Here is a 10,081-nt window from a genome sequence, read left to right on the forward strand (position 1 = left end):
GAATTTTTGCACCCTTCTAGACACTTATCACAAAGCATCAAGACACACAAATATGTGGAATAACAAGCATGTCATATTTCAATAATGAGCATCTAGAGACTTCTTCAAGTATTACAAAGTAGAGTAAATCTTTGGGAGACAATTCAAGTCATCAAAAAAACTATATTTGAAGATATTACAAAGCTTCCTCACTACCAATCAAACCTGGCAAGGGAAGTATATTAATCTAACGAAATTGGTAATGACACAGATTTCACGGTCCTTTAAACCAAGGGGGACTCCAAAAACTGCAACAAAATTTGCACCATAGACTGCTGGTGCTCTGCAATGTTCCTAGCAAACCGCAATGCCCTCGTGCGGTAAGCTTGTGGTATGGTGGGGCCATTACGTGGCCTCTCGCTCATTAGCATGGGAAACTGAGACCTGCAGATGCTACATGCAAAAACAAAATTGTCGATCTAGGCAGCAAGGTTGTGCAAATCCCTAACTTCTAGCTCTTGGGCTGAGAGAGCATCCTCATCAGGTTGCATGAGGACCTCGATAGAGATGTGCGAGTTTGGAAGTAGTGATTGTGCGAGTTTGGAAGCAGTGATTATGCCCATGAGGAGTTAGTCTTTGTGTGCTGTCAAAGTTCTTGTACAAAATGGACAAAAAGAGAGAGGGTGTTCATTTATAGTGGCCAACGTAATCATTACATGAAACCCTAGTTTTCAAAAAACATTCACGCACTAGAAAAACAAGTTTTTAATTACTAAAGATAACATGGTTGCATATTAGGCAAAGAAGAATCATTTACATTCTCAATTATAACACTTGATTAAATTCAATAGATAGTATCCTCGGGGGGGTCACTCACAAAAAAATGTAAATATCACGTGCGTTCAACAGAAGCATATTTTTAATTTATGAAACTTACAGAAATATATTTACATAAGGGTATGATTTAAAATTTTTTCAAAAGAAATTACAGATTCATAAAGAAAAGGGAATATTATATGGATAAAAAAATTCACAGATAAAGGATTTAAAATATAGGCCTTGAATGCACGCGATAGGGGTATTCTACATATAGTGACCCCCCCGAGATAGTATCCCCATAGATCAGCTACACCTCAACCCTAGGCCTTATTGAAGTCTATAGGGACCCATACTTTACCAACTCTCCTACGTGTAACCCTCCATGCCACATGACATTCATGCACGTCCTGTCCCTACCCTCCATCTTGCTGTTGTCTAGCCCTTACTTTTCATTTTGGCAATTTGGGCCAATTTGGACATTCGAGCCCTCTCCCTTAAAAGGTTTCTCCACCAAAAGGTATAATGGAAGAACCGATCAAACATTTCTTTGTGATAGTTTGATCGAGCCCTGCCACCTCCATGTCTTGTGTTCTTGAAATAGACTCCCCTTCCACGGTAATGACTTTTCTCCATCCTTGGGTGCTCCACATGTCAAACGAGCCGTAAGCGTTCATGAAATATGCACCATGAGCGTACAAGATGTGCTATAGATAGCAAACAAAACCACCATTCAGAAAAAGTACATTAGAAAAAGAAATTTGTTTTGTGAACCATTAAAAGAATTATAATACCATGTAATGCACAATATTGAATTCACCCCATGTGCAGACCACGGCTTCAATGAAGATTTTCTACTCTGCTTGAAATTGCTTTTGCGATTTTCATCTATTGTGCTGCTTTGACTCATCGACCTCACTACCTTATTGAAATTTGCCTACACTTGCTCACGCAAAACAACAATGTTTACATCCAAGCAGTCCAAAGCAGTACAAGTACAAAGGTCTTTCCACAGCTCCCATCTCTTCGTAGGAATATTTTCACCTTCCTCGACATGTGGCCTCTCTGCATTTCTCTGAACCTTGTCCCGCTTGATGCAAGGCTTCTGGAGAAACCTTCTCGTCTTGCCTCCACTCATTGAAACCTTTTGAGCAACCATATTTGAAACACCAGAGGTCTTTTGGTTAACTCTTATCTCCATGTTTCCCTAAAGCAATGTCATTTAAGATCTTCTCCACACTAGAAATCGCCTCATCCTGTGTCGACTTTTATTGGGCATAGTGAACGCATAGTCTATGTGACACTTTAAGAGGCGGGGTGAAAGATACGCATGAAAGCATGAAAAGTATAAAAGTGAAAATTCCTAAGAGGGAAAGGAATTACGGGGTTCCAACTATTATCCTTTAAGTCTCTATTTGGAGGTGCCAACATAGGTGATGAAAGGACACCATCATCCCAACATAGGTGATGAAAGGACACCATCGTTCCACTATTATCCTTTAAGTCTCTATTTGGAGGCGCCAACATAGGTGATGAAAGGACACCATCGTCCCACTCTCCCTTGTGATTTCCTGTTTCCTCGCATTCCTCTTCACCATTGGTCATCCCCTTGCATTTCTTCTTGGTTTATTGTTTCAATCCATGTATGTACCAAGGGCATGGGTGAGCTGTATTTGCACCTTGAGTGCAACCCAGCATACACTTTAATGTCTTCATATTCCTGCCAAGATGTCAATCAACATCAAAGCTCCCTAAACCATCATCCTACTTCTTCTCACCCCCTATTTGTGACTTTATCACATCACTAACTCAAGTCAACCTCTCAAATACCCATGATATCACCTCGTGTGTCTCCTTGAACCTCAAATGCTCCTAACCACCATAGATCTTTCTCCGATTGAACACTGAACAATGGTTTACTGTGTGAAATATTATCGTGCCGTTGCTCTTTAAAATCAACTGTGCTCTTTACCTCATCATCGGGCCCTTCTACAACAGTGGTAAAAGATGGAGACTTAAAGACTGCCACCATGGCGTGGTTCATGAGTGTGACACTCATTCTCTTTAGCCTTCTTCCCTTCACAATCTGGCACTCATCTAACTTCAGCATGAAGGAGACCTTGGAACCTAAAAAACACAAAAATCAAACAAAATGTTAAGTCGTTTCGTGTAAATGAGCACAGACCTAATCCATACAAGGTTACTTGTGATACTTACATCCAGAGGCAACCCATAGAATAATATCATTGCCTTTTTTAGCTTTCCCATTTTAACAAAATGTTGTTGAACTCATTGAATTCGAATGAAACATTACCATCTGCAGTCTTCTTCTTTCCCCATGTTGCAATGGTAAGTGTATCATTGATATGGTAGTAATCCCCAATCCTGCATTTTACATCTTCATTGCTCACTCCCTTTGCTAGATGAACTCTCTTTGGTGGCGGGAAAAGGTTGTGCGTGATACATTTCTTACGAAGGGTGTCTCCTAGCAATTGATGAAGAGCCTTGTAGCCCTTCGTGCGAATGCCTACCTCATCGCATGCATTTACAACATCAACACTGATACTTTGGGAAGCCTCTTGTATGATTTCATTGGAAACAACCATACGTATCTTCTTGCAATGGGGTCCCTAATCATTTTAAGCGCAGCGTAAGAGCTCATTACAATCCCCGGTTTGATCGGAACCTGTGGCATCTTGAAGGAATACTATAAAAACCAGCTAAATTACATTGACATTACACAATTGCACACTTGATTTACATTGGCATTTTGAATTGAAAGTGCTAAAGAATAAGAAAGAAGAGCCATACCGTGCTACTTGAATTCTCCACTTACGAGCATCCCCTCCAATGGCAAGTGTTTCAATGTGATTGAGTGGCCTCTTATGCTCCCTAGCTCCAATAGGAGTGCTTTTCATGTGGGAGATGGTATGCGCAAGCTTTCCCACACACGCTGCTCTCTCTTGGTTTACAGCCTCAAGCTCCTTGATTTTTGCTTGAGCCTGAAGTAGGCCTTGGTGTACACTAGCAAGGTTAGCTTAGAGCGTATACAACTGTGTGATGACAAGTAGAAGAGTCTACCATTGTCAGTTGTTGCTAATCTCTAGCAGTAGCCGAGCATCCCATTCTCACCATCTCCTACATACTAAATAAATGATGGTAAGTCTTTAAAAGTGGGTGGGTAATGCACTATTGGGTTAGTTGGGTATAGATGCCCATCAACCCATAGATCCACAATAGTGTGACCCCCTTGTCTACATTCATTCCTCTCCTATTATGTCAGATGAACCTTGCCCAAAGTTGCATACTCTTCCAACCTCTCCTTTTATGTCAGATGAACCTTGCCCAAAGTTGCATACTCTTCCAACACCCACACATGAAAATCCACCTTGCCTTGATTCAATGGCACATTAGTGTTAGTGATTTCACACAATGACATGCTTAGGTTGATAGTGGAAAAGAAGTGGGAGGCCCTAAGATCAGCCCACTCTCAAGTGGGAAAACGATGACCTTTAACATAGATATTCTCCCTTCTACTGGATCAAAGGAATCTCATGAATTCTCAATGTCCACCGATGGGTGGTGTATTAGCATCCTTAAATAGTTGATCAATCCAACCACACATGAAGTGGAACATGTTAATGTCTACCATCAAATCTACTAAACCAAGAAAATCTAGTTAAGCCTTTGAAACCCAAAATTCAGAGAGTCACAAATAGAGAAGGGTGTAGAGTGTACACATACACTTTGGAAACATCTACTACCCTAAGATAATCACCTACACATGGCCTGCAGCTTGGGTCATGCTTCCTTGTCTATAATCTTTATCTCCTTGTGCTATATTGTTATTGTTGCTGCTGCGTCGCTTGTCTTCTTGTACTGTGTTGTTGATCACTGACACAGAGAAGCTTTGGTTGCCAAGTGATTTGTTATCAATGCTGCTGCCACCTTCTTGTTGATAACAAGCACATTGCCGCCCTTTGCTATGTGCTACGCATGGTCCAGCATTGCTTGTGCCCAGCGCTCCACTGCGTGCTTTCAAGGTCACCTTGTTCAATATCTTATCTAAATGTCGATTCTTCTTCACTTTAGACCTCCATGAGTAGCTGCATTGGCCAGTGCCAGCTCTCGTCTTGTCTCCGTTCTCTTCTTTGCTAATGTGGACCACTAGTATTATCGATACTAGTCCTCCTTGTGCACAGTGTGGGAACTGCATCGCTCACCCTTGTTTACCTGCTTTTGTACTGCAGGGACTCTACAACCATGCCCAACCATGCCTTGGTTGCTGATTCGGCTGACTCGCTTTATTGGGCAACTCTGCTGTTGTTGTAGTCTACGTCGCCACCTCTGCTTCTTTTCTTCGGCTGACACTCTTCTTCCAGCTCTTTGGTTACTTCGTCAAGCTTTGTGTACCACAGTGCCTCCTAGCGACCGTTCAGATTTCTATGCCGAAATGCCTCCCGTAGGCTGTTTGTCTATCTCTTCTTTTGCTTATCTTCAAACCTTGTTATACCTATGTGTTGTAGTCTCTCTAACTCCGAGGACTCAAAGCTTCTTTTACAACACGTCATGCCACTTCTCCCCTACTCATGTTCTCTCATAGCCTTCTCTCCAGCACTTGTATCCTACAGTGTATCAATTCCACTAGCACCAATGTTTTTGCATTTGTCTACTTGCTTGTGGCTTTGGGGCCTGGCTAGGTTTTCCCCTACCTCAATTGTGCTACCACGCTCGTCTTCACATCATTATTCTAGCTCCATAAACCCTATAGATGTAGCCACTACATGGAATACAATAAGCTTCATGTGAGCTCTTCAAAAACCGCCATGCGTAGTCCCCCATGCTGCACAAAATATTTGTTTTGAGACTTGGCTCTTTGCCAAATATACCCCCAGGCCTTCAATATCTTTGCAAACCTCCTTGAATGAGGTTTCACGACCATTTCAATAGCTAGCTAATGAGCACACCATTGAGCTCCACACAAGCATGCATCCATTGTTGCATGCTCCAAAACTTCTACAAGGGTGCTTCACTTAAGGTTTCCCACAAGAAACCAAGGTGCATAAACAATTGTGAAAGTTCCCACAATTTTCACAACTTTGCTCATCTCCTTGAGCAACATCCACAAGTGCATCCTCTTCTTGATGCATGCACATGTGAACTCCATTAAGTCCACTATCTCACTTGCCATCGTCTTGACAAGCATGCACCTCCATAAGAGCATTCTCCCATGCTCAATAACCAAAAACATTGAGGAAAAACTTCACAAATTACGTCCACGAACTTCTTGGAAACTTCCTTGTTTAATACCAGAGACTCCATAGCCTTCATATTTGCTGAAATCTCCATTTTCACCTTCTATGGCAGCTTCAAGACTCTCTTCAATCCACCAACATAATCTGTCTCCAAATGAGATACTAATGACAATGAGTGTGCTAATTGTTTTTCATGATAAACTAGAAATAATGCTTAATTAAATAACCTCATAACCAAGAAAACCATATAGATATTCACCATGACCAAGAGCCCACCCTAGCTCTAATACCATGTTAATAATCCTAATATGGGATTGATCATGGTGATAGACACAAGATTAAGTATAAATTAAGGTAGATTATACCACACTAAAAACTCCATGAAAGAGAGAGAGTGTGTAAGGTCCCCGTCCTAGCTAGCTCAAGGGGGTCCTTTTGATATGCAGCTAAGTCCCCTTTGTCTTCGATTGACGACACCTCGATCTCTTGAAAATACGAGGATACGAGAAAATGAAGGGACCTAACTCTATATCGTAGGGAAAATCTCGCAGGGAAAATGTAATTATTCTAATAGGAATTCCTCCGATCAAATGGCACTTAATGTGCGCGATCGAGGATGAAACAAAGTCACACTTGGTTCATGGAAGCTAACGCATTTTTCCCCTTTTCTTTATGAGGCATGGCCACTAGCTCATTCTCCTAAAATGGACTTGCTTGGGCTCTATTCTATTATGAATCGTAGATAATAATTATGTTAGAAAGTTACCCAACTCATCGGGTCTACCCATCCATAGGATGGTGCCATCGGGGCATCCATCCACCCATGCACCCAATCATTTTTGTTGGAAAGTTACCCAACTCATCGGGTCCACCCATCCATAGGATGGTTCCATCGGGACATCCATCCACCCACGCACCCAATCATTTTTGTTATCTAATTAGATCCTACCACACTGTGAAACGTATAAAAATAGGTTCTTTAATTTTTTTCCCATCACTGACTCATTAAGACAGTTCTTCTAAAACAATTGAAAATAAATGGATCTTCAAACACAATCATAACATTATCACTTGATCATTACATTATCGCGTGCTGGGCAACCCTGGCACCACCAACATGGGCGACATGGTTCCTACGGTAGCAATTATTCCTAGAGGGGTCTAGAAATCTGAACATCACTAACTTGCTTAGTGAGGACTACTAAGTGGGTCCCTGGTTCCCTCATCGGTGTCGCGGTGACGTTTAAAACTCAGAGCCTTCACTGAGTCCCACCTACCCCCTCGAGGGATGTGTCCCTTAGTTGGCTTTCATTTGCACCACTTTCCCCTTGCACCCCGAATCAAGAAGCTCATCCATCTAGATGGGTCCAACTCTAGGCATCTAGTGGGTTGTTCCCCTAAAGCAGGAGGATAGCTTTAGGGTGGACCGGTGACAACCGATTGATTGGCGACAACCAATGAAACAAGAGAAAATACAACTCCATCACATTCACTGTAAACAAGAGAAAACTATCCTTTCAACTTGAGATTGCAATAAGACATTCTTTATTAAGGCATTTGCTGTTGTTTCATGATGGAAGCTACACCCTTCTTGTTCTTTTTTAAGGCAAGTTTTTGTGTAGGACTTCCTAATCTTACTAGGTCGCGTAATGCAATGGTTTATGCAAAACTTAAAGAGCATTTCTAGCCTAAACGATATTGACGGTGACGGCGGTGCCTGCACGACGACGTTGCTTGGTCCCTCGATGTTACTTGCATCTTTGCATGTGTGTTTGGGTGCCACGACTCGAAAACTCATAAGATTAAGAAAAAGTGTAGCTAACACTACACGTATGTGCTAAGAATTCGACTTCAATGGCAAAAGTTTATGCAAAAAGTGACATCTTTAAGTGACTTAGTATTGCTAATTTGATTCTTTATTCAATTCCTCTAAATTTCAGCCTTTGAATGCCTACTTTAGTAGGAAAAATGTAATTTTCAGTAATTTTCTTGAAATTAGGTCATGTTTTAGAGTTAAAAAATGAGCTAGAATGGTTGAAAAATAGTTATTCCTTTACTAGCCCAAAAATTAAGCATAAGGGTTATATAGTTAATTTTGTTGCATGATATCTTGATTCCTTATTTTTTCCTAAATTTTCAATGTTGAAATCCAATTTTTAATCTAATATTTGGCCTAAAAATAGCTATTTTGGCTTAAAAATTAGCTAAATTATCCTAATAAGTTCTAAAAAATTTATGGAGGATTTTTTTACTATTAAATTTATAGAATTTATGCAAATATGTGATTAATCTAAAGTGTGCTTAATTTTCTAATTTAAATTTATACAATTCAAACCAAAAATACATGATTAAGAGTGCAATAAGATGAATTAGAGCGGGATTAAATCAAATTCTATGATTTCATGAAAAATTTAGCTTTACTTGATTTATTCATAATTTCCTAAGTATTTACATAGTAATTTGGAGTGAAATTTACACAATTTCATGCATAAAAGAGTGAAAATTTTAAAACAATATCAATTTCTAAAACGGTTTCAGAAATTAAGATTATTCAATCACTAATTCGCATAAGGAAGTTAATATGAGAGTATTTACTTAATTAGAGAATAGTTTTAATGTAAAGTTGACAAAATAATGCATAAATGGGATTAAGCGTCTAAGCATATGCATAAGTGAGAATGAAGATATATATATACATCTCAAGGTCTAGAATCACCTTGAGGCTACTTGTTCCCTTCTTACAGTTTCCTTGTGTAGAGACCCTAATAAAACAAGAAAATTGTTTTGGCCATAACTCTCTGATGAGATAGAAACTCAGAATATGGTCATGTAGCTAGTCAAATGAACCGGAAGTCATCTAGTCGACAAGCCAAAGCAAGTAGAATAGGAAAAAATTATTGTATATAGCCGCAAATGTGCCATCTTTAGAAACGTGTTGCTTTTCCATATTTTTAGTGTGGATGGACTCTAAATATAACCTCTTATCACCTAAATTCAAAATTCTACTTTTGGAGATATTTATCTCTTAATAAATCTATTCTTATCTTCTTATTTCTTTTCAGATTTTTGAAACTAATATTTTTACTTTGTCACTTTCTTAACGTTTCTAGCCTTGTAGTCTCTCTTGACGTGCACTCTCTTTCTTCTTGAAACCTATATTAAAAGAGAATCGTTACATGGCTTGGGAGGGATCTTACAAAGAGATTGCACACTCAACACAACACTTGTTAAAACCCTAAGATCTCTCTAGATAATTGTTATGCATAAACATGCATAAATCAAGCATAAACTCAACCACCCAACCACCCCCGAGCCCAAGGGATGCACACATGAATAATAAATGAAATACATCATACCTCTACCTTGATGTCCCATACCATCAAGAGGTATAACTCCAATCCAATAGCATGTAGCTATAGTATGAAATGGTAGGTGAGTAGATATGGACCTCTACACAAGAGACCATAGCATAAGCCTCCAAGCCTCCAAGCTCCAAGCTCCCAAGCTCCCAAGCTCCCTTGAGTGTGCCCCATGAGTGTGCCCCATGCCCCTATTATATAGGAGGGCCCTCAAGTAACTCTTGCCTTTCCATTCCCCATGTGTGACCCTTGGATGCCTGCCCATAAACTTAACCCTTAAGGTTAGTCCTAACCCATGCTCCACTAGAGCTTGTTCCCATGCTCCCATGCTCACAAGCCTAATGTGGGTTAGCCTCCTAGTATATGCACACATAATGTGTATATAACATAGCACACATAATGTACATATAACATACTTCCCCTCTCTCAAAACATTGCACTCTTGCAATATGAAAAGAAGGAGAATTGCGCTGAACAATCTCAACCGACTCCCAAGTCGAATCCTCAATTTTCCTATCTTTCCACCTAATTTTAACCTCAAGGATAAGTCAACTACAAAGTTTCCTTTCCCTGAATTTATGTATCATATCAGGTTCATGTGGAACATAGGATAAATCTTCGACTTCAACGAGTTCTTGAGGAGTAACTCTGTTATCCTCACCTCCCAGTTTC

This window comes from Cibotium barometz, chromosome 53 (assembly GCF_041138505.1).
Source record: "Cibotium barometz isolate CiBa-2024 chromosome 53, ASM4113850v1, whole genome shotgun sequence".
In the NCBI taxonomy this organism is placed as follows: domain Eukaryota; kingdom Viridiplantae; phylum Streptophyta; class Polypodiopsida; order Cyatheales; family Cibotiaceae; genus Cibotium; species Cibotium barometz.